Source organism: Mustela putorius, unplaced genomic scaffold (assembly GCF_011764305.1).
Source record: "Mustela putorius furo isolate JIRA1106 unplaced genomic scaffold, ASM1176430v1.1 tig00000174_pilon_pilon_pilon, whole genome shotgun sequence".
In the NCBI taxonomy this organism is placed as follows: Eukaryota; Metazoa; Chordata; class Mammalia; order Carnivora; family Mustelidae; genus Mustela; species Mustela putorius.
The window spans coordinates 40959934-40983505 of NW_025421304.1; the positions used below are offsets into that span (position 1 = coordinate 40959934).

General features: G+C 61.1%; 1 protein-coding gene and 1 long non-coding RNA gene across 6 annotated transcripts in view; both read left to right on the forward strand.

The window, feature by feature from the left end:
* Positions 1–23572, forward strand: part of GSE1 (Gse1 coiled-coil protein) — a 387483-nt gene that overhangs the window by 107158 nt on the left and 256753 nt on the right. The gene's annotated exons all lie outside the window — the stretch shown is intronic.
* LOC123391035 lies at positions 11144–19079 on the forward strand. Its single transcript, XR_006605678.1, has 3 exons — positions 11144–15809; positions 15927–18535; positions 19036–19079. It is a non-coding gene; the product is annotated as an uncharacterized LOC123391035 (long non-coding RNA).

Sequence of the window (23572 nt, forward strand, 5' to 3'; positions counted from 1 at the left end):
ATGGCAGTAGGACCCCAGCCCTGTCTGTCGTGGGCAGTTCCCGCATAGCCCCATTTTAGGTGCGCACGGGAAAACGGGAGACGGGTTTTCAGAAGACGTTTTATTTCATCTGGAATATCTGTAGTCCCGGGCGGGAGGCCGCACCCCTCCAGGGACGGGGTCGGGGGATGGGGAGCGTGTCCTCAGCTGCTGGCCGCCCGCCCACGCCGCCTTCTGCAGGCCCCATTCAGGCCCGTGATCTGCTCTCAGCTGCCGCTCGGGAGGGTCACCGTGCACGGGGCCGAGGCGTGGACGCGGCCCTCGGAGCATCCATTGTGCCCACCGCAGCTGATGGCCTTCCAGCTGGTGGAGAGGCGGGCGCCCCCTCCCCCGCCCCGGCTCGGGAACAAACATCTCTTCTTACAAAAAAATAAAAAAGGAGAAGTGACAGGGGCCGTGGCCGTGCTTTCCGCATGACCTGCCGGGGAACAGAGCGCGTCTTTGTTAATCCAGCCGTCTGTCAGTTGGCCTCCGCGCGGAGGCATAAGCCACTTAGCGCCGCCTCACCCCTGACCCCGGGGCCGGGGTGGGGGCCGCCCGCCCGCGCCTCCTGCCAGCGCCCCTGCCAGCTGCCCCCGGCGGGGCTGTCCTGACGGCGACACGAGAGGTCCCGGGGAGGGGTGCCCTTGGGGGGCCCCGAGCATCTCCCTCAGATTGGGGCCTGCAGCTTTTGCGGGCCTCAGTTTCCTTGTCCGCGAGATGGGCGTAAGCGCCGCGGGCCCCCACCGGCCGGCTGTGGCTGTGTTGATCCCCACATCGTTCCGTGAACGTTCCCCTGCTCCTGTCCTCCGTTTGCGGAGCCCCGCCCTCCTTCCTCAGGGCTCCCCTCACCCCCCTCTCAGACCCTCTCCCCTGCCCGCCCCGACCCCTCCCTTGGTCACCCTTCCCGCCTCCTCCAGGCATGGGTAATCAGCCTTCCCCGGCTGAAGCCCGCGGGGGTGGGATGGGGGCAGCTGGAGGACACCTGGCTGGGGAGGGCATTTCCAGTCGGGACACCCAGGGAGGGCCACCCCATCGGGGACATGAGGGGACCCTGCCAGGTGGGCTGTATCCGCCTGGCCCTGTCACCGTAAAGCCCTTCCCAGCCGCAGCCCCGATCCGGGGAGGCCGCCAGCAGGACCTCGCTCCTCCCACCCCCCGCTGGAACCCCCTCAGCACCTTCTCCGTCCGAATCCCCCGGGCAGGAGAATTTGGAGCTAAATAGAGCCCGGCCGGCCCCTCCGCCACGGCTGTCAGAAACGGCAGTGGCTCCGTCAAGGAGGATTAGCGCGTCTTCCTGCGGGCGGTGGGTCCGAGAGGGGCCGAGACAGCCCAGGAGGGCAGGGACCAGCCTGCTCCTGGGGGCCAGTCGCAAATCCCGAAGGCCCCCTCGGACGCATTTCTGGGGCTCTCCCCGCAGCAGATGGGTGGAAACCCGAAAGCCCCCGGACAATGAGGCAAGAAGGGGAGGGCAAAGCCCCCCCGGAGGAGGTGCCCTTTCCTCCCGCGAGGCGGCGGTCTCGCTGCCCAGCGGTCTGCGGACCCCAGGCCTTCCGGGGTTCGTGGCCACATCCCTCCAGTCTGCCTCCACTGTCACATGGCTTGTCCTCTGTGTCCCCAAATCCTCCTGTGCCTTTTTCTTGCAAAGACCTCTGTCATTGGGTTTAGGGCCCACCCCCAGTGCAGCATGCCTTGGTCTTAACTTAGTCCCCCTCCCAAGACCGTCTTTCTGATCAGGTTCCATCCGTAGGTTCCAGGAGGACGTTCGTGGGGGCGGGGGCACCGTTTACCCCCAGCACAGGCAGGAAGAGGTCTTGTCCACCCCAATGGAGGAAGGGCGATCCTGGGTCCCTCTCCCCGCGTCGTCCTGGCCTGGCGGGGCTGGAGTGGGCAAGGCCGCCCAGCAAGCAATGAGAGCCATCAGGGACAGTGAGTCCTTGGAGCGAGCAGCCTCCCTGGAACGGGCTCTGGGCAGGGAAGAGTTGCTCCTTCCAGGGAGGCTGCAGAAGCCCCGAGGACTGATACCCCTGGGCCCTTAGCCCCTAAACCCCAACAGAGACATTACCACCCCCCAGACAGGAGGGAAGCCAGTGGGGCTTCCCAGGGCTCTTTCTCAGGACAGAGCAAGCCCCGCAGCGGGCTCTTGCCCCTGAGAACACAGCTAGGAGTCCACAGAGCCAGGTGGGCCCTGGGTTCCAGTCCCATCTCTGCCCCTTCCCGGCTGAGCCCCATCTTCCCACCCAGGGAGAAGCCCCGCCAGTAACAGCTGCATGAAGGAGTGCGTTAGTCTGCAACCTTCTCCCGGGAGCGCGTGCCGTGCTGAGTCTGGGTCAGAGCACCTCGCCCTGCCTACCATCCGCTTCTCCTCTGGCTGAGCCCCTCCCCCCCCCCTGCCATGCATCTCCCCTTCCAGGCCCTCAGACACCTTGCTCAACCCTTGTCCTGGGTGGTCCCACGTTTGGGAGGCTCCCGCGACCCAGAGCCCACGCTGGTGGGTGTCCCTAAAAGTCCTGCCTGGTTGGGCCAGGGCCAGGCCATCTTGGCGCTCTCTCTGCCATGGACAACAGTGCCTTTCACATCAGCTCTGAGGAAGCCAAGCAGAATAATCCCACCCCTGCTTCAGTGCCCCCTCCCTGCCCTGTGCCCTGAGAGGATTTCCTGTCCTGTTGGTCACCACGGGACAGCTGTTGGGGCATCATATCCGGGGGGCGGGGGGATAAGGTCTCAGCCTGAAATAGGACTCCAGGGTCAGCACAGTCAGGCAACTGAGAGCTGAGGCCAGGTGGCCCCAGGCCTGGGCAGTGGATAGCTGTAGAGAAGGGAAGTGTAGCTGCTGGGGCTGTTCTCGTGTCCAGGCCTGGCCTCTGCCACCCTCCAGCCGGGGCTCAGCGGACAGTATCCACCCTGGGCCTGCTGGCCCCCGACACCTCGTTTCGGGAGGCTGGAAGGCCAGGGGACCTAAGAGAGATGTGAGCAGGTCCTAGGGTGATATGATACTGCATAGGTCCCAGCCAGGGTGCAAGGGTGCATACGTATGTGTCTGTGTGTGTACGCACGTGTGAAAGAGAGAACTGGCTCCGAGAGCTCCCCCTCCCCCCCCCTCCCCCCGTTAGTGCAGCTGGAGGGTGGAAGAGAAAGGAGACGTCCCTGTGCTTGCTGCTGTCACGGAAACAGCCCAGCCCCCGCCCCCCCCCCCGCCCCCAAGGCAAATACCTCACCAAAGCAGGGGGACACGAACCCTCTGGGGGTTCCTCCCAGGAACCCTCTGGAAAGTTCTTTAGGTTGCTCTGGGTGTTTGTTTTAAGCTCACAGCTCTGGGGTGAAAAGGGGAGGGGAAGAATACTCAGCATGCGGTGACCTGGCCAGCACGGGACAGAGGACAGCTGGGGGCCAGATGGAGGGCCGGCAGGCACAGCAGGTCGCGGGTGAAGCCGCAGGCCTCGGATACGGCCAGGCTGCTGGCCCGCTGGCCCCTCTCTGTGCACACACACGCACGCACCCACCTGGACTCCCTTCGTGCACCCCCTCTTCTGCTTCTGAGGCCTCTCCCCTCCTGCACGCTCACAGGTGCTGCCTGTGTGCCAGAGAGGGGTCCCTTCTCTGGCACAGCCAGCAGCCTGGAGCCCCTTATCCCACCCCTGGCACTAACCTTCCTCCTGCTAGCGGTTTCCTCCTGCAGTTTCCAGAGCCTTATCTCCCCAGAAGGGGTCCCCAGAGGCCAGGTGGCAGTCCCCGGAGGGCTCTGTTTCCCACCTATCTTGCAGGGCGTCTGGTAGGGGAGGCTGAGCCGTCCCGGGGACCATCCTTCCTCGCTAAGAGATGTGGGGCCTTTGCCTCTTGATGGAGATGCAAACCGGCGCTGTCCGTGCATTTGCCCTGATGGGTCAGAACACCCAGGACATTTGGATGGTTCGGGGGGGACATCTGATCACGTTTCCGGTCAGAGCCAGCTCAGAAAATGTGCCCTGACTGCGTGTCCTGGGACTGTGCAGATCCCTGCCTGGTGTCTGTGGCTTGGTTCAGAAACATCGAGAGCTCCCAGCTCTGCCCCCTCTAGACATAAGCAGCAGAGGTGTCCAGTGACCTCTGGCGTTTTCTGTTTTCCTCCAAGATTTGCAAGGACAGCTCACGCAGTTAGATCGGACTGAGGAGGAGAAGGAAGGATCAGTGGAGGGAGAGGACAGGAGGCCGGCGGCCACGTTTATCCCTAACCAGCCCCCAGAGCTGGGCATCCTCAGACCAGACCCAGACCAGCGGCTGGCGGGGCCTGCTCCCTGGAGGGCAGGCCAGGTGTGGGGCCCCAAGTGGGAGGGGAGAGGTGGAAGGCGGGGTTGGAGGGGAGGGACCACAAGCTACGGTCCATAGCCCCCACAGGGCTGTGTTCTGGCTATCTCCAGGCCACTGCTCAGGGCCGGAGAGGATCCCAGCCGGACCGACGCCAGAGGCCATCTGGTGTGTCTGCTGGTTTCCAAAGGGTCCAGTGATGTACCAGAAACTTCATGGCAGCCAGTTAGCTGCCCCAGCAGCACCCCTGCCCAGTAGAAACACCACTCCAGCCACATAGGTAATTGGACACTTCCTCATAGCCACATTAGAAATAAGTAAAAACATTCTCATCACAGGAAAGAAAACCTTGTAACCAGGCAATAGGCGTTAACGAAACTTACCGTGGTGATCGGTTTGCCGTAAATGCACCTATCTGGTGGTTGTGTTGTCCGTCTGAGGCTTATGTCCTACGTGTGCGTACGTGTCCTCGTATATGCTCCATATACAAATCCTGTGTCAATTATATCTGCATGAATCTGGACAGGAAAGTAAAAAGAGGGGGATACGCCCAAATATTATCATCCTCTGGCTCCCCAGCACGTTGGTGAAGGGTCCTGCTCGCGGCCAGGAGGGGGCAGTGGTAGGTGAGGGCCCCCGGGGCTTTCCATGGGCCAGGCCGCCGACTAGGGCCACAGAAATCACCCGTGGTCTTTGCAGCAGATTGAGAGGCTGGGAACCCCTGCTGTCCCCCTCCCCCATCCCAATCCCGTGGGGTTTGCAGGTGTCGTGGTCCATAATGGCCTGGTGGCTTGTTTCCCCAGTGTGTCTGGGGAGCTGGGAGGTGGCGTCCTCTTGGCTGGAGGACGTGTTCCCCCAACAGGGGCGTGCAGAGCAGAACCTGGGCCGGCATGAATGCCCGTCCTGCTCAGGTAACCCAGTCTGGCTTGGCTGCCACCCAGCACGGTATATGGCGAAGGCCTCGCAGAGCCTAAATATTGAATGAGCTGCCGCTTGAGTCAACAGTAATCACAGTGGGAGCCCAGAAGCGGACCCCCAACGTTTGGGGCTACCCCCCGCGGGAGAGCATCCAGACCCCTGCCCACTGGCGGCCTTCGGTTCTTCCACTGGGGCTTAAGGCAGAGGCACATTTCTCCCCTAAGGGCGTGGGAAAGTCTCCCACCCCACTTTGCGATATGTCCGTTAAACCACGAGCATTTATTGAGCACCTACTATGTGCGGCCCAGGTGCTATGCTCTGAGGATAGCAGGGGAGCAAGACCAGGCCTTTGTCAGGGAGCCTCTGAAGTTGGGACTGAGCCACAGCGTCACCAGGGCCCTTCTGGGGCTGGCAGCAGCTGTCTGCTCTGATGGGTCAGGACCTGGAGGCACCCCCCTCTCCGGGAGCCTGGCCCACCCCTAGGGCTTCTCTGCATTCTGTGGCCAGCGGGGCTGGGTCCCAGTGTACCCAGGAGCACCAGCAGCTGGCAGGAGGGGAGGGCAAACCCTCCAACCTCCTTCCACTCCAGTGTCTCAGCCCTGGTCTACACAGTTCCCCAGGTCCCCAGAGGGATTGAGTGAGTCCCCCCCCTCCCGCAGTATAGCCTGATGAGCCAGAATGCTCCCTACTAACCCATCTGATTCTTGCCTCACTTCCCACGCCTAACCCGGGCATCCAGGTTCCCTCTCCACTCCAGTCCCAGTCTCAGGCTCGGCTTCTGGGGGACCCAGACGAAGACAAGACCTCTCTCTTACCAATTACCAAGTGTCCGAATATCAGCTCAGCGCTGGGGTTCCCAGGAGATCCGGGCCTGAGTCGAACCCTCGAAAGCACTCAGAAGGTTCTAGAAAGCAGAGAAAGAGAGGGGTTGGCATGCCAGGCAGGGAGAATAGCACCTGCCAAGGTCTGACAGCGGGGCAGGACACAGTGTGTGAACAGGGCAGGGGAACAGTCCCAGAGAAATGTGGCGGGGACCTACATCCGGGTAGGCAAGAGGCCATCGCCAGGCCCCTCAGGAGAGCCAGCCCTTTGTAAGCAGTGACCACTGAGGTTCAGTGAAGGCTAAAGGGGCTCTTCTTAGACGGGGCATCTCTCTCTGAGCTTTGGCTGCCCTGGGAATATGAGTCATTAATCTGTCCTGGGCCTCAGTTTTCCCATCTGTTGAATGGAAATGACAACAGTGTGTACTCATGGGGACTGAGGGTGTGGGTGTGGACGCATGCGGAGCAGGGGCGGGCACACGAGACACGCGGGCCATCCTCGGGGTCATGGGTGGCCGGGGAGCTAGTATGGCCATCCCAAGCCTGTCAGGCAGGCTCTGGAGCCAGTGGCCGAGGAGGTTGCAGGTTCTCAGCTTCTCTCCCGCCAGAGCTGGGGCCAGGAGACACAGGGGTCCCCGACTGTCAGATCTCGGGCCGCCTGAGCTGTCGGCTCACCCCGTGATGTCGGACTGGCATGATGTGACCTTGGGCCTTGATGTTCTCACCTCTGGAATAATTTCAGCAACCGCAAATTCCCGCAGCAACGTGGCTCCTGAGCAGTGTATAAATCAGGCGTGTTCTTAAGGCACGAGCAGGGACGAGTGGGCCCCGGAGCTCACGTGGCGTGTGGCCCAGTGGCTGGTGAAAGCCGCAGTGGCAGAGCGGGTATCCCCCTGGCGGGAGACTGTGGGGCCTAGCGCTCCCCCCACATTCCTCCTCTTCCGTCCTGACTTGCGGACAGATGCCCCGGGCCTGGGCTGGGATGTCAGAGCTATCCTCCGTCAGTTGACGGAAATTTGTGAGGGAAGTGCTGGAAAAGTATGGGCGTAGGACCTGAGGCGGACGGTCAGCGCAGGCATCCGGGTGGAGCAGCGCAGCGAGAATCCCTACGGAAGCTTCCAGATCGAGTGACATCATAACCAGGCTGCAGCAGACGGGAAGTCAGCCTTGGGCCTCGTGCTTGTCCACTCGACAGCTGGGCCTCCCAGTGTGTTCCCCCTTCCCCGGGCCCGGCTGGGCTGGGCTGGGCTGGGCTGGGCTGGGGGGGTGGCGAGTGTCAGCCGGACAGAGTCACTGTGGGGAGGGCTCCTCAGGCCCCTCCCGTCTGAGCTCAGTGGCTCAGGTGCAGGGCCCTGCTGGCAGCCGTTAGCACAGTCGTCCACCCCCCAGCAGACTGAGGCTGTGCCACAAGCACAGCCTCCCAGGGCCCTCCGGTCCCAGCCCCTGTGTGACTTCACTCCGCTTTCTCCTTCTTTCCCTCTTAAAGGCCAGCCTGGGGCTTCCTGGCATGTTCAGCCCTGTCCCTGGTTATTTCCAGCTGACCTTGGGTTTTACCTGCTTTGCCCTTTCTTTGGAGGCTTTTTCACCCATTGCGCACGTGCGGTAAAATAGTGCCAAACCGACCAATGCTGCGTTTGTGGGGACCCCAGCTTGGTGCCCGGCAAACACCAGGTGCTTAATAAATGCTTGTTGGCGTCAGCAGGTGACCTTTCCGTCCATCCCTGATGCGGCTCGGCTCACCTCGTCCCCCGGCTCACGGCGGGCAGAGCACGGCTGACGCTACCCAGCCGACTCATTTCTCCTTCCGGGCTGTGTCCTTTTAAAAAAAAAATTACAGGTTCTGGGGTGGATAATGAGAGGCTCCGAGTTTTCAGAGGAGCAAATCTGTCTGGGAAACTTTAAATAAGGCAACAGGGAGAACCAGTCTGGGCCGGCAGATCCGTTCTGCAGTCGTGCCCGGGGCCCGGGGCCTCCAGAGGGGCCCGCGTGGAAAGCCAGGTGGGCGGCTGTGGCCTGCGGCGGGCAGGGCCCCGATCGGCCTCCTGCCGAGAACGTAGAGGATGGCCCGGCAGGCATGTGAGCCCCGAGGGCTCCTGAGGGAGCAGAGGCCGTGGGTGGCTTTTCCCTCTCCGCCAGGATGCCGCGTCCGTCCGTCTCCCCTCTCTGAGGCCAGGGGCCTGGCGTCATGGATGCTTGTGTTCGAGAATCGGTGGAGTGGGGGTGGACGGGGTGGGCCGTGGGATGGCACCTGGCCCGTGAGGATGCCCGTCAGATCACGCGCTCCTTTCGCGCAGCCTGCGTTGACCTCATCTCTCCCCAGTCGGGAGCAAGGTCCTTCCCTGGGTGTAGGGGTGTCCAGGGGTGGCCGTGACAGATGACCACAGACCTTGATTCTCCCTGAGCTCTGGAGAGCAGAAGTACAAAACCGTGCTCCTTCTGGAGGCCCCCGGGGAGGGACCTTCCTGCCTCTTCCAGGCCTGGAGGCAGGGGGGCGGAATCCAGGCGGGGTGGAATCCAGGCGTCCCTTGGCCTGTGGCCATGGCCCTTTGGTCTCTGCCTCCGCTTCCGCCTGGCTTCTCCTTGGTATCCTCTGCCCTTCTTATGAAGACACTGCCATTGGAGTGGGGCCTGCCCTAGCCAGGGGGGGCTCCCATCAGCTCGTCACATGCAGAGCGCCTGCTTCCAAATAAGGTCACATCCTGAAGTCCCAGGGGGGCATGACTTTTGGGGTGATGCCGTGGAGCTGCTGACGCTCAGCCCGCTGTGGTGAGAGCCGACCCCTTTGCTGGCTTCCTCGTCTCCCTTCTGCCCACTCCTCTTGGCTGCCTCAGCCACAGAGGCCTTCGTGCTGTGTCTCCTGAGCACCGAGGGGGCTTGCGCCTCAGGGCCTTTCATTCCCAGCTCCTGGAACAGTTCTGGCACTCAGTATGTGCTCAGCTAGTCTGTGGCCTGAATGAGTGCTTGTAGTTCACGATGGGGTACCGCAGGGCTCCCGACATGGTGTATTCAGCAGAGGGGACTCAGGGGGCCTCAGATCGGGGGGGGGGGGGGGGAATGGGAGGAGAAGCCAAGAGGTCAGCTCCAGCCCCACCCCCATGCTAGTCTGCTTTTATCTATTTTATGTATTTATTTGAAACAAAGTCAGAGGGGGAGGGGAGAATTCTACTGCCCACAGCTGATCAAATTCCAATCTTGATAAATAGCTCCAATTTACAGAAGAGGGTCGGGGTGGGGTGGGGGGTGTTGGGAACATGCCCAAAGTCCCTGAGCTTGTGGGGTAGAGCCAGACCCGGAATCTGGCTCCGTGACACCAGGGTGGCGTCCTTCACCAAGCCTGACTGCCGCTCCTCCCTCCTCGGGCAGGGACGAGATGCCTGTTGCTCAGGGCCCTGGGCGCGCGTGGGAAGGCACCCCGGGCTCTGCACCCAGCACCATGCCGGTCAGAAGGGCTAGGATGCGTGGACCCTCCCAGCCACGCAGAGCACAGCGTCCGTTTCCAAGTTCAACACTGCTGGCCGCCGGAGGCCAGCTCCGCGTCACGTGGGCACGCCGTTCAGGAAACACAGCATCCTCTGCTGTCCCTGGTGGCCAGTCGTGGTCTGATAGGGACCGATGGGGTCAGTCTTCTCAAAGCCAGGGGCGTGGGGCTGGATGTGGGGTTTGGGGGGCAGGGGGATCAGCCCACCCAGAGTGGCCCAGAACTCCCTGAGCTTTCTGGAAACACCACAACCGGCCACACTGTTTGCACTTCCAAACCCTGTTGCAAAGAAAAATAAATACGTGAACCTAATCAAAGGGGAATTCGCCACATTCGGTGACCAGTGGGCTGTCTGTGCTGCTGTTGTGCCAACAGCTAACCTTTATGGGGGGCGGCTGGGTCCAAGCCCTGAGGTCTGTGCTGCTCCAGGGACATCGTGCGGGGCCCCTCGAGGGCTCTGTCGGGCGAGGCCTGTTACCTGCGCCGCACATTTGGGAAACCAAGTTTCTGCCAACTCTGGGGTCACCGCTGGTGAGAGACCCCACAGAGACTGGGCCCTGGGTCGGTCAGAGGGCAGAGTTGATTCTTCTTTGACTTTGTCTCCTGCCTCCCAAAATAGCCGTTGCAAGGGAAAACAGACCAGGGCGCCGTGGGTTGTTGCCTCTAAGCATTTGTGGTTCACGGCGGAGACAGAACCTCGGGGAACAGGGGGGAGAGCCAGCTTCAGGTAGGCCAGCGCGCTGAGGGCCACGGTCTCCAAACCAAAAATGAGGTCCGACGAGGCGATTTGGTGCCTCAGACCTCCGAGGGGGGGACGCGGTCTGAGAGTCCGCGCTCTGTGCCAGACTCAGCATGCCTGGAACCTTCTGAGGGCTGCTGGAGACCAGGGGATCACGGGGTCGGATCCCCTGTCTGCTTCCACAGCCCTTAGAAGAGGTGGGAGGTCGGAGGCCCCCGAAGACCAGAGCCTCTAAGTTAGATTCTGAGAAGGCTGTCAAGTCGAGCCAGATTCTGGACACTTTAAAATGGTGCGTTTTATGAAATGTAAATTATAATCTCCGCTTAAAGAAAAGAAAAAAGCCTTTGTGGTGAGGGCATGCTTTGGGCCTGGCCTACACACTTTATGTCTTGATATCCCACGTCGCTTTGACCTCTCGGGGCTCATGGCTGTCCCTTCCAGTTCTCTCTCCATCGTGATCGTGGTTTTCAGATCAAACACTGGGTCCTGTGATTCAATAAAAGGTATTTTTTTAAAGCTGATTTTTAAAATACGCTCACGTGAAAAATTCGACAGGTGCAGAAAACTATCCGTTGGCTCCCAACACGTTTTCTACGTTTTTCTGGAAGCAGGGCCCTCCTGGCCTCTTTGGGGCCGTGGGAACGTCGCAACTCCTGGGAGGGGCAGGGGAGCCTCCTGGTTAAGGGTGAAGACTCTGGAACCCGTGGCCCAGTCGGAACCCCATCACCCCTCTTCTTGGCTGTGTGACCTCAGGCTCCTCGCTGAGCCTCTCTGGTCTCCCTTTTTCTCATCTGTGAAATTGATGAGGGAGCAGGAGGCTGGCTGAGGACAAAGCAAGAGCTGGCGCCTTGCACCCGTCTTTCTTTCTTTAGTCGTCAGCTCCGAACCTCCTCACCCCACCGAACCTGACTTAGGTTCTGGGACTTCATCAAAATGAGAACGAACATTGGTAGGATGAAATGAGTTTAAGGCTGCCAGCGATGCCTGGCACTTCACTTAGGGAGTCCTTGCCGTCCGAGTTTCAGCTCCTGCTGCGGGGCCGGCCACCAGCAAGTGTTTGTGGGGGCCTGCTGTGTGCGGAACTCTTGTGGGGTCTCAATCAGCCTGAGAGCCTGGAAACATCTCTCCCGGTCTCTGCTGCTGGGTGACCTACCACCCCCAACTCCGCTGCGTTTGCTTGCAGACCTACAATCTGGGGGAGGCTTGGCACAGAGGGCCTGTGTCTGGCCACATGGCTCCGTGTCAGCTGGGCGGCGGCAAAAGGGGCACGTCCACACAGGCCACCCCGCAGGGCCGGCCCCGCGATGCGCGTGCACGCACGCACTCACGCATGCTCGGCCCACAGCTGGCAGGTTGGAGCAGCCCGTCAGGGGAGAGCCCAGCCCCTGCTGCATCTCCACGTGGCCTGGGCTCCCGGGAAGCTCGGCCCCGAGCTCAGATGTCCTGAGACAGAGAGATGGACAGAAGCAGTCATCTGGCCACTTTGGCCACTTCCCCATCAGAGTTGGGGGGGGGGCGGAAGTGTCACAAAGCCCTCTGTCCCTTCCCAGGTTCAAGGGCAGGAGACAAAACTGAAGGTTCCGGAGTAGCATGGGGGGGTGGGAAATACCATCGTGGCCGTTTTAGGAAATATAATCTGTTCTTGCATCATGAAGGCTCCGGGCTGGATGGGTTCCGGTCACCTGGCCCTCGCCACACACCCCATTTTAAAGACGGGGAACACAGAAGTCCCCCGAGGAAGGAACTCTCAAGGTCACGGGTTTTTCCCTCGCCGCGTATTAGGTCATTGGAAGGACGGCATCTTTCCTGCTCCATTCCACATTCCTGGAGAGGAGGGCTGAGTCGTCTTTACTGGTGGCCCCGACTCTGCCCCCCCCAAATGTCTGGCACAGGTTCTGGCCACGCCTGAATCCCGCTGACTCCCCACCTCCCCCCCAGGTCATGTCCCAGAAGACCACTCAGTGCCCCATACTGCATACCATAAGTGCCTAATAAATGCTTGACAAATGCTAGAGAGCTCCGGGCCTGCCAGGCCAGGGATGTAGGACAGCAGACACCCCCTCCTCTCTCAAACCAAGCCCCCAGGGAGCAGAGGTCCCAGAGGTGCTGGCCTGGCTGGGGTCCTGCACCCCAGGAGGGACGGGAGGCCTGGAGGGCTGGGCTGGCTTCCTCTTCCCCCTCTGGGGGTGTCTCGGAGGCTGTAGGAGGCTGCAGGAAGAACCCGCGGAGCTAGATAAAGGCCCAGCGGGGGCCCTTTCCCAACAAAGGAAGCCAGTGGAGGCCTTTTCTCTCCCGCCTAAACTCTCCAAACGCCTTTCAGGCTCCCCAGCAGACTGGCGGGCTATTCAGAGGCGAGGTGGGGGGAGGTGACTACAGCACAAATGGCGTGGGAGGCGCCTCTGCCTTTCTCCAGCAACCCAGAGGCAGATCCATTTATTTTAAAAGAAAACAAACAAAAAACCCCATGATCTCGAATATTCTTTTCAGTGTGCAGGCTCCTTTCTGGGTCCTGCAGGATGTGCACCAGGGAGGGAATTGGAGGGAGAAGGTGGGCCTCTGTGCCCCCCCCACTACCCCCTCAGGCCTGTCTCCCCTCCTCCGAGTCCCTGCGCGCCTCTCCTGTGAGCGCCTCTCCTGTGATTTACGAGGCCTGCCACTGGCCGTGCAGCGACTGTTCTTTCCCGGGCCAGTCTCCTGCCTTGATTGGATGCATAGGGACCGAGGCGACTGCCCAGAGCAGCCGGCCCCTGTCTGCCCGCAGCCTTGCAGGAGAAGCTGGATCTGCAGGAGGTCACTGAAGGCCTCTAGGATTGGAACCGTCCACGGGGCCTGCATTCAGTGGTGGGCTAAGGGAGGGTCTTGGCCCCGACCCCTCTTGGGGCCAAAGGCTGGGGAGGGAGGGACCTCTGTTTTGCATCTGAACTCTGCCCTCTGCCCCTGTGCCTCCCACAACTCCCGGGCTCCCTGGACAGAGCTGCAGGCCTTGGAACCAGTGCAGCCCTCCATGGAGCCCTCCCAGTCCCAAGGGCAGGAGTCCCCACTCTGACTCCCCAGCAGTCTTCAGCTTTTCTGCGTCTTGCCCTTCCCATCTGTAGAATGGGGGCTAACGCTGCCTGTCTCCCAGCACGCATCCCTTTGTGCGATCAGTCCAGAAAATGCTTGCATATACCATACGGTCCCTGCTCCCTTGGGGGCCCTCTGGGAACAGCAGTAAGTGGGGGAGGGGGCGAGGGTGTGGACCACTTGGAGAGGTAAAGCCTCAGAACAGCCTGGGCTCCTGAGGGTGCTGGTAATTGTGAGCCCCCCCCCCCGGCCGAGGGGACACACAGTGGCCTGCAGGACGCCACCCAGTCCGGGCACCCACTGCCTGCCCCCACCCCCCCAGGCCCCAGGCCTCAGACTCTGCTGGGCTGTGGGGCGCCTCCTGGCAGGGCTGAAGCCAGCTCAGTAACGAGCCCCCAGGGCGCTGCAGGGCGCCTGGGAGAGGGCAGGAGAAGGTTCGCTGGTGCCAAGGCTCATTAAGCTCTGCCGCTCAAATGGGGATTAGGCGGGAGCCAGCCGGCCGAGTCCTTGGGTTTGGTTATTAAAGGCTCCGTGCAAGGTAAACACGAGGCGCTTCCTTTCAAAGCCACACCTGCTAATTAGAGGGCAGAGAACTCATTAAAACTGTAACTCCGGGGACTGCCTGGGAAGGAGGGCTGGAGGGGCGGGGGCAGAGAGTCCCTCCCTGGTGCAGCCCGCAGAAACCCCCCCCGCCCCCCCCCACTTGGTGGGCAGGGCCAGGCTCTAGAGGCAGGTGCAAAAGACTCCTTTCCCCTTGGAGCCTGGCGTGCTTCCTGGTTGTTGCCTTGGTGGGCTCTTGGGGTCCATGAGTTCTTCTGCAACAGGGGGTGGCGGGAAATGACAGGGGCAGAGCCGCAGTTATGAAAGCGTGGTCCCCGAGGTGTCCTTGTTCTAACCCACAGAACCTGGGCATCTGTGACCTCAGTGCTGCAGGTGTGACTCTGTTAAGGAGGGGGAGACGGAGAGGATCCTGGACCGTCCACGTGGGACCCGTGTCATCCCAGGGTCCTTATGACGGGGAGGCGGAGGGGATGCCTCAGGTTACCTAGTGTTAGGTAACTAGATGCCTAGTGTCACCATTAGGACAGGGGCTAACAAAGGGCTTGGACACAGGTCGAGGGTGGGGCATGAGCCTTAGACTCCAGAGAAAGGAGGAAGAAACTTCTGGAGCCTCTGGAAGGAACCGGCCCTGTGCCTGAGTCCGTGAGATCTGCGTGGGGCTTCAGCCCTCCTGACTGGGGGGGAGTGAACTGTGCTGTTTGAAGGCACAAACTGTGTTTTGTAATATGAAAAATATTTCATAATTTAAAATGTTTTCAGTAACATCAACCTCGTCCCAAATTCTGCACCCTCTTTCTGGCTCCTCCCATAGATCTTTGGCTAATGCCAGTGGCCACGGCGGAGGGGCATGGTGGGGGGTGTCTGTGGCCAGACCTTCCTTGGGTTCGGACCAGGCCATCGGGAGGTCCGAGGGGTTGCTTGGTGCAGGGAGACAAGGTCTCCCTGATCCAGGCACACTGTTAAGGCCTGGCTGGGGCAGGAATCAATCTAACCAACCAGACTAAGAACCCGAGAGACCGTCAGACTCCGCTGTGTGACCTTGGGCAAGACACCTAACCTTTCTGAGCTCAAGCTTCTGTGGAGAACAGGAAAGTGCTTCTGATCTTGCGGCGAGATTCAGGCTGTAGAGCCCATACGGGGCCCGGTGCGGGAAGAATGGCCATCAGGCCTCCTCCTCGGGGGGCCGCCTGAGACATTTAATGAGCCTGGGTGCCAGGCCCTGGGACCTCCGGATGAAAGGGTTGTGGACACCTGAGTCCCCTTTCTTGGAATTCTGTGCCTGCCGGGCGCTTCCTGCTTTGTCGTGGAGTAGCTGGGCGTAGGTCCCTCAGGCTGCCTCTGGGCCGGGCTCTGGCTCTCCGGCACTAATGGCCCCGAGGCAGCAGGATGCAGGATGCAGTCGGATGCAGGGTGGGGTCCCGGGTTGGGGGCCAGACTCTCAGTCGCAGGAGGCTCTGGGCAGGGACCGCCCAGCGCTGTCTTCCAGGGGCTGCCCCTGGGTCACCCCCCCCACCCCCGTCTCTCACTTCCCCAACCAGGTGCACGCTCCCCCCCACCCCCACTTCCAGCTGGGCTGTATGGAGAGCCTCCTCCGTCTGCTCTGTACCTCTTCAGTCCAGCACCCCTGCCAAATGAGGACCCCAGTGACCCCACTTTCCAGATGGGGCAGCAGCCCCCAGAGGTGAAGTGACTTCCTTGAGGTCCCGCCGTGGGATTCAGCGCCGGCTCTGCTGGGTTCGAAAGCTGGAAGTCTGGGTGAATAGGATGAAACCTCCTTTCCTGTTTGTACCTGCCCTCCGCTGCCCTCTCCTCTCTCCCCTGCCCTCCGCTGCCCTCCCCTTCTCTGCCCTCTCCTCCCCTGCCCTCCCGACCTCTGCTTCTCCAAACCAGCCACAAGGAGACCGGAGCTTTGGTGTGTCCTGACTTGGTAAGCGCAGCCCTCAGCAGGGAGGGGAGGGAGCGTTTGTTCCCACACTGTGTATTTAGTTGTTTTCCTTACACGGAAACCCCTGACCCTGCTTCCTCCTGCCTGTGCCTCTCTCAGAAACTCTCTCCCCTTCGAGAGGCCATTCGTGACTGCTAGTCACCGAGGATCCAGAGGCAAGTCTCCGTGCTGGGGCTCCCCATCTAGGCCCTTTGCAGGCTGGTCTCAGGCCTGTCAGCCTGGGGTAGGCCTCTGAGTCCCCCAGAGGGCCCGCTAAAGTTCAGGCTCTGACACAGGGCCTGGCGACCTGGGAGTCTGCATTTCTAGCTCTCTGTCGTCTCTCCCTGCAGGAGGTTTCGGCCGGCTCCCTGGCTATATTTGCTCCCAGAGGCGACTGGCCGCCTCTGGTGGCTGCTTGGGACCATGACAGCTCGTGACCAATGCCTGGTGCGTGTCCTCCCCGCCCCCATTACGTCCCAGCCGCCTTGGGCGCTTCTGTGAGTCCCCGAACCCATCAGTTCCTGCTAGAGAAGCGGAACCAGAGGGAGAGGGCTGTGACGATGCACTGCCAGGGGCTGGCTAGTGATGGCGGGGCCGGCCGGGCGAGTCCAGCACCCACGGGCCCCCCGGCCAGACCTCTCGGCACAGGCTGGAGCCCCCGTGCACAGGCAGGACTGCTCCTTCTCCGGGGAAGCCTCAGCTCTGCTCTCCCGGCCTGCGGCTGAATGAGCCAGTGCTGCGGAGAAAATCTAGAGAAGCCATCTCCTTGCTGGAAGTCACCTGCTGACATGTGCACGCCGTCCGTGCAGGACGCTGTGCCCGCGGCACCGATCCCGTGTAGGTCACGGGACATAAAACCCGCTCCCGGGCTGGTGGGCTAGAGGGAGTGCAGGCATTCAGAGAGCCGTGGGCTTCTGGGTGCCCAGGGAGGGTCTCCTCTCCCCTGCGAGCCACACCTCCAGCTGCCCTCTGCATACCTGTTCGGGGCTGTCCCGCGGGTGGGTACCACGTCCCTCGAGGGCAGGGGGGCCTTAGGCTTCTCCCCACTGCACCCTTACCTGCCTCCGCCTCTCCCTTCCTCTCCTCTTGTCCCGTTTCTCAGCCTAGACACTGCGGGCATCTGGGGTCAGATCATTCTTGGGAGGGGCGTCATCCGGGCTTGTAAGGACACTGAGCACCGTGCCAGCCCCTACCGTCTTGATGCCAGGTGCACTCCCAGAGTGACAACCGAAACGTCACGGGACATGGCTGGGGGTTGTCCCCCCTGGGAACCCCCTGCCGCGGCCTGCGCCCATCCACACGATGGGGCTCTCCTTGGGGTTCAGCACTGTCCTCCATCCTCCAGGCTCGTCCGTGGGGACAGGGCCTTGGTGGGCGGAGGGGCTGCGGAGGGGTGGCTGGTGGGACCCCACATGGCCCATGGCCCAGCTGAAGGGCCCGTTCTGCCTTCATCCTGTCGCCATCCTCCCAGGCCTGGGCTGGCGGCTCGGTGCCTGATCTCACCTGGCATCCCGACCAGAGGGTGAGGTTTGAGGCTCAGGGGTGGTAGGACCCCTTCCTGGAGCCCCCTACCCTCCCCTGAGCCCAGCCAGTCCCCCAACACTGTCCAGACACGGGGTGTGGGGGAGCCTCCCTGAGCTGGCCCAGTGCTGGCCTGCTGGCCCAGACCGCCATGGCCACAGGCCCACCAGGAAGCTGGGCAGGAGGAGGGCAGGGCCCAGAGGCAGAGGGTCTATGGTCTTAGTGCTGTTTCCAGGGAGGCAAGCAGGCAAGTTCAATCCGCTTCTTAATCAATGAGGCCTTTGATCTGGCAAAATGAGTAATCAGCAAGGACCCAGCGCTCTGGCACTTTGGCAGGTTCCCAGCTGGGCTGAGCACATGCCCACCCAGGGCCTCTGAGCTTCGGGAGGTGCAGGCCGGGCTGGGCCCCCCAAGTTACCAAAGAGACTGGACTGCCTGTCTCTCGGGGTATGGGTGGCGTCGCCAGGGACAGGGAGCTATATGCCCCAGCTTTCGTGTCTGGCTCCTGTCCCCCAACCCAGGGCTGCAGAGCCCCAGGGACTGCCTTCCCCCTGAGCCTCAGCTTTCTGTCCTGTAAAGTGGGGCTGTGAGCCCTTCGCTCTGGGGACCAGCCTGAGATGCCAGCGTGACAAGAACAGAGCGGTAAGGACACCCGGTCCCCGCGGGTGCTCTGACTCCTTCAGGACGTCCGGCAGTGCCTCCACAGGTCCATAGTGTGGCTCTGTGGCCATAGGATAAGGCCTCCGTGTGTGCATGCGCGTTCGCCAACCAGAAACTGGACTCTCTCCTGGCCTGAAGCCCCTGCTGCGGTCCCCACCCCGAGACCGCCTGCAGGCCTCCTCCTGGGGGCCTTGCCTTATTTCTGTGCACGGTCCCATCCTCAGGGCACCCCCTCTTGGTGAACCTCCGTGCCCAGGGAAGGCTCTGGGGGCTTCAGTTCCCCTTCATCTCAGCCAGCCCCACCAGGTGTCGTGAATAATCCACGTGGGAATTTAAAACACGTGCGCCTCGGGCGCGTCTCTCTGATGCCCAGGCTCCCCCACTCAGGCGTGGAGCCCCCCGCCATCCCGTGCTCTGCTCCAGCAACGGTGCCAGTCATCATAACGCCTGCTCCGGAAAGCCAGGAGAGGCCCAGGAGGAGGCACCATGCTTGCTTCAGAGCTGGAGATCCTGAGGCCCAAAGCAAGGAAGCCACGGCCCAGGAACAGGTTAGCTTTCTGCTCGCCTCCAGCCTCACAAAAACCCCTAGCATACTCTGGGCTGGGCTGGGGGGATTCTGGCAGTGGGGGGCCAGGGGCGGGAATCCCTACTTCCCGGGGCTATGAGAGAACAGCCAGGCAGTGCTCGGGGCACTGGATGAGGGGGACCCAGCATTCTGGGACCCCAGCATCTCAGAGCTGGGACAGAACAGGGCAGGGGGCCTAGCTGTGGTGTTGGTACCAGCCGGGGTCCTTCTGGAAGTCTCTGGGCTGCGCCTTGGGCTTTGGTGGTCGCCAGGGGCTCTTTGGCTACAACCACTAACCCTTCTTGTGGGACTCCATGGTTCTGGGGGGCTCATCTACTGGGTTTGGAGCTTTTTTCCCTTCCCCCCGTTATTCATTCAACAAACATTTATGAAGCCTGGCTCTGAGCCAGTGGGTTAGCAAGGGTTTGTTCTGAGCATCAGACTTTTTTTTTTTTTTTAAGATTTTATTCATTTATTTGACAGAAATCACAAGTAGGCGGAGAGGCAGGCAGAGAGAGAGGAGGAAGCAGGCTCCCCGCTGAGCAGAGAGCCGGACGGGACGCGGGGCTTGATCCCAGAACCCTGGGATCATGACCTGAGCCGAAGGCAGAGGCTTTAACCCACTGAGCCACCCAGGCGCCCCTGAGCATCAGACTTTGAAGAGTTTCTCAGATGCTAACACTAAGGGGTGATCCTTGGGCGAGGGGCAGAGCTGCCACAGGAGCTCCAGCCACCCACCCTGGTGAATGAGTCGGACAGGACGACCCTCCCTAACCCTCTAGACTGAGCTACTGGACAGGACCGAGCACCGCAGCCCAGTACGCACGAAGTGTGTGCGTGCTTGTTTGTACCTGCACACACAACTCCCGCGGAGGGCCAGCCGGCTCCCTGGGTGACTCTGGGTCTCGGGGTTGTAGATTTGGGCCCATGTTTGGTGCAGGGATTACTTAAAAATAAAATCTTTAAAAGAAAACAGTACCACGTGTGCGCATCTACGTGTGCTCCCAGGGTGCACACACACATGTCCAAACACATGTGCACACCCACAGACATGCACACTCACACAGACACTCATGTGGGCACACTCACAGACACACGTGTGTGTGCACCCACAGACATGCACGCGTGTGCACTGACACAGACACGTGCGTGCACAGCCACAGACACACACAGCCCAGGGCTGCCCTAGCATCTGAGGGGCAGGAGACAGGACAGAGACTTGGGCCTGCTGCCTTCTCTTCTTGTCTGGCCACTGTAGGGTCCCAGGGGCCCTGGCTCATGTGAACACCCAGGCTGCTTCACCCAGCCTGCCCTTTGCCCACCGCCCCCCGACCCCAGGACGGACGGGCTCTCGGGCACGACAGACCCCTCGGAGGACGGACAGGAGGGACACCTGCCCAGCTCTGGACGTGGAGTTGGGCGTACATGCAGAGAGATCTGGGGTCCTGGTGCTGAGGGCATGGCCATGGGGTGTGGCCTCCAGGCCCACAGGCTCCTCATCCTTGTCCTTGGGGACACGTGGAGAGGGGTGGAGCTGGGAGGGGGGCGACGCTTATCCAGGGCCCAGGCAGGGAGTCTGGGAGCCCCGAACTCATGCTGTGCATCAGTACTTAAAACGGTTTCAAGACCTTTCCTCCCTGCTGTGCACGCCAGTGCTTTTATCCCGTGCTGATTCCTTTTTAAAAATCGTTCTCATGTGGGACGCATCCCAGAGTTTGAGAAGCATGGGGCAGACCACCGATCAGGTTCTTCCCACCGCGGAGCTCTGGGGGCGCCGGAAGCGTCTGTGCTCTCGCTGCTCTCTGCCGGGAGACAGAGAATGCACAAAGCCCGCTCCTGGCCCCTGCCCGGCCACTGGCGCTGTCCCGGGTCACTCGGCCCTGCGGTCACTCGGCCCTCCGCCTGCACCTTTCCAGTGTTCCGTGGTGGTTTTCCTTTTTCCACGTGGTCTAAAGAAACGTATCAGAATAGAGATCTGGAAAATGGACGCAGGACCGAGGGCTCCTTCCTGCTCCTGAAGCCTCCTGCTTCCAGGCTCACGCCTCGTGCACCAGCCCCGGTCACTGGTCCCTGGGCCCTGGGAGAGCACCCACCTGCCTTATCGCCCCTCCCGCTGGATTCTCACCCACCCTCCTTCCCAGGGACTGAAACATCCGGGCTTTACCTGTCCAAGGCTCCAGACTCCCCTCCTTCTGCGTCTCTGTTCGCTTCAAAGGGGTCTGTATTAAGTCCTTCAGCCTCTTTTGTGGGATGGGGGCTGCCCAAGGCCCCTCTGGACTTTCAGGCTGTTCTGGGGGACAGTTTCGTGTGGAGGTCAGACAGTCAGACCAAGGATGACAGCATGACAACATCTGGGGGCAGAGCGTGCTGTGTGATCTGGGGTGGCTGACTCACCCCCCTCTGGGCCTCAGTCCCCTCATCCACAAAATAGGTGTGTAATGGCGGAAGCTACCCAGTGGGCGTGTGACGATCAAGCAAGTTAAGATGCATAAAGCGTTTGAACTGTGCTTGGCTCGTTTGTCAGATGATGCTGGATGCTTGTCTTAGGGGTTGCTGTAAGGAGATGTAAGATCATCTCAACTTTAGTATTTCTTTTTTTTTTTTAAGATTTTATTATTTATTTGGCAGAGAGAGACACGGTAAGAGAGGAAACACAAGCAGTGGGGGGTTGGAAAAGGGAGAAGCAGGCTCCCCTCGAGCAGGGAACCCAACGCGGGGCTCCATCCCAGGACCCTGGGATCATGACCCGAGCCAAAGGCACACGGCTAAACTGAGCCCCCCAGGCGCTCCTCATCGGGGCTTCATTGCTCAGGTCCTGAGGACCAGCCTGTGTGTCTGAGGCCGTTTGTTTTTTCCCCATGATGTGGCTACTGTCAGGACCATTTTACAAGGCAGGATGCAGGCACCTGGAGAGGCTTAGGACCTTCCCCCGGGCCGCACAGCCCATGGTGAAGGAGTCCGTGGCTGAAGCTAGGTGAGCCTGAACGGAGAGCAATGCCATTGCTGGAGAACCGGATGGGGTCGTGCCGAGCGCAGCCTGGCCCCCAGCGGCCGGAGCCAACCAGCTCATCCCGGGAGCCCGCTGGTTTGGGCAGTCGGGCAGGTGTTCGCACGGGTCGCAGCTGTGCACCTGGGTCCCGAGGTGTCCCTGGGGCCGTCATGAGCAGAACCAGCCCCTTGTGAGACCACGAGGCCCCCTCGGGCGCGCTCGCTCTCCTGGAGTCCCTCCTGTGCCCTCCCGCCTCAGGCAGGACACCTAGGGCCACCTGCGTCCCTCGGGTCTTTTCAGGGGGGACAGTGGTGAAATCATCCAGTATCGCTGGCTTCTCAGTGCCCCTTCCCGCCTCCTCCCCCGGACCTGGGTGTGTGCACCTGCCTGTGGAGAGAAAGCGACAGAATGGGAGCTTCCTCTAATCTTTCCCTTTATTCTTCCTTTTGAAGGAATAAACTTAAAAGTCCTTCGCCGGTCGGAACCTTAGAGTCCCAGATGGTGTCTTTACACCACGAGACTGTGTGTTCAGATTCATTTGCGAGGCCTGGCTTTCTTGTTTGCCTGTGGACCCCGAGCGAGCGGCTGTGCTACTGTCTGTCTTTCCGGAACCTTCCGTCTGGCTCGCCGCCCACCCCCCAGCGCCTGGAGCCATGCCTGGCACAGAGCCGGGGCTGAGAAAGAGTCTACCGTGAGTGACCGGGTCCGTCCTGGTCTTCTCCCCCTCCCCCGGCCGCGTGCATACTGGGCACGACTCAGGGCGCAGACTGGGAGCTCAGACGAACTTTCCAGTCCCGACAGGTGAGGGCGAAGCCAAAATGGAAATAAATTGTGCGAGTCCGTGTAAGCTTGCGGGCCCAGCTCTGGGCGCCGCCGTCCACACCGCCACCCGTGTTTGGACTCCGCCTCGAGCAGGGCGTGCCGTGTGGCTGCTGGCGGGTGATGGGCCTCACCCCATGTGGAGTGCAGGGGCAGGTGGGGCAGCTCTGGAGGCCCCTGAGCCCCGTTATCCCTCCACGCTGGCTCCCCAGCCCCTCTGGGCGTCCAGACTCGTCTCCTCGTCTGGAAAATGATCGTGATAATGACAATGTCTACCTCACGGGTTGTTGCAAGGATTAAGTGAATTAAAATACGTGGAAAGTACTTAAAAACAGTGCAGAGCTCCAAGCAGATGCTCCCCGTGTTTATTATTACTTTATTGCCGTTGCCTTTACAATTCGCTCGGTCGCTTCATTCAAACCTTTCTGGCCACGGAGAGGCCGGCGGCTGCCCGGTCCCGGGACCTGCAGCAGCTCCCACATTACCCGGGACCTGTCGGGATCGCGTGGGAACTGGGTTGGCCTCTGGCTTTAGCGTGCAGGGCCTCCTCTTGGAGGCTAGGCCTCTGGGTCTGCCGGCCTGTCCCAGGGCCTGCGGGGTGTCCCCTGGCTGCCTCTGTGCCTCGATGCGGGGACCAGGGCGGGGGGCAGGCGCCGTGGCATCCGCAGGCCGGCGGGCACCAGCCTCCTGCTCTTTCTGCCCCCTCCCGGGCACCGTGGGCGGGACCCGGCTGAGCTGCCGCCAAGCGGATGCGGTGTCCTGCGAGGCTGTTTGCGGCGGCTGTCACCATGTTTCCACGATCCTGTGACAGAAACCCTGCCCCGGCGTTCATTTACATTGTAGCCGGTGCACCCCGACGTGTGTTTTTAAAGGGTATAATTTCTATCAACTTCAATTAGAGCTATTTTTATTTTTGTCACCCTGAAGAATTTCCCTGCAGTTAAGCTGCCATTTTTCACTGTAATACCCCTGGCAAGGGCCGGGGAAAAAATTAATAGTCCGGTGATCACTTAGCTAATGCACTGTCAGCACTTGATAAACCAACTGCCCGGGGTGAGACGGCCCGGCTCCCTCCACGGTAATTATGCCCTGTTCACCTGCTGCGGGCAGGGCGCTCGTGGGGGCGGCACGGGGAGGAGATGAGCCCCCCCAGAGCCCAGGGCACACACACACCCCCCACCTCACTCTGTCCTCCACATCTGTCTTCGTGGT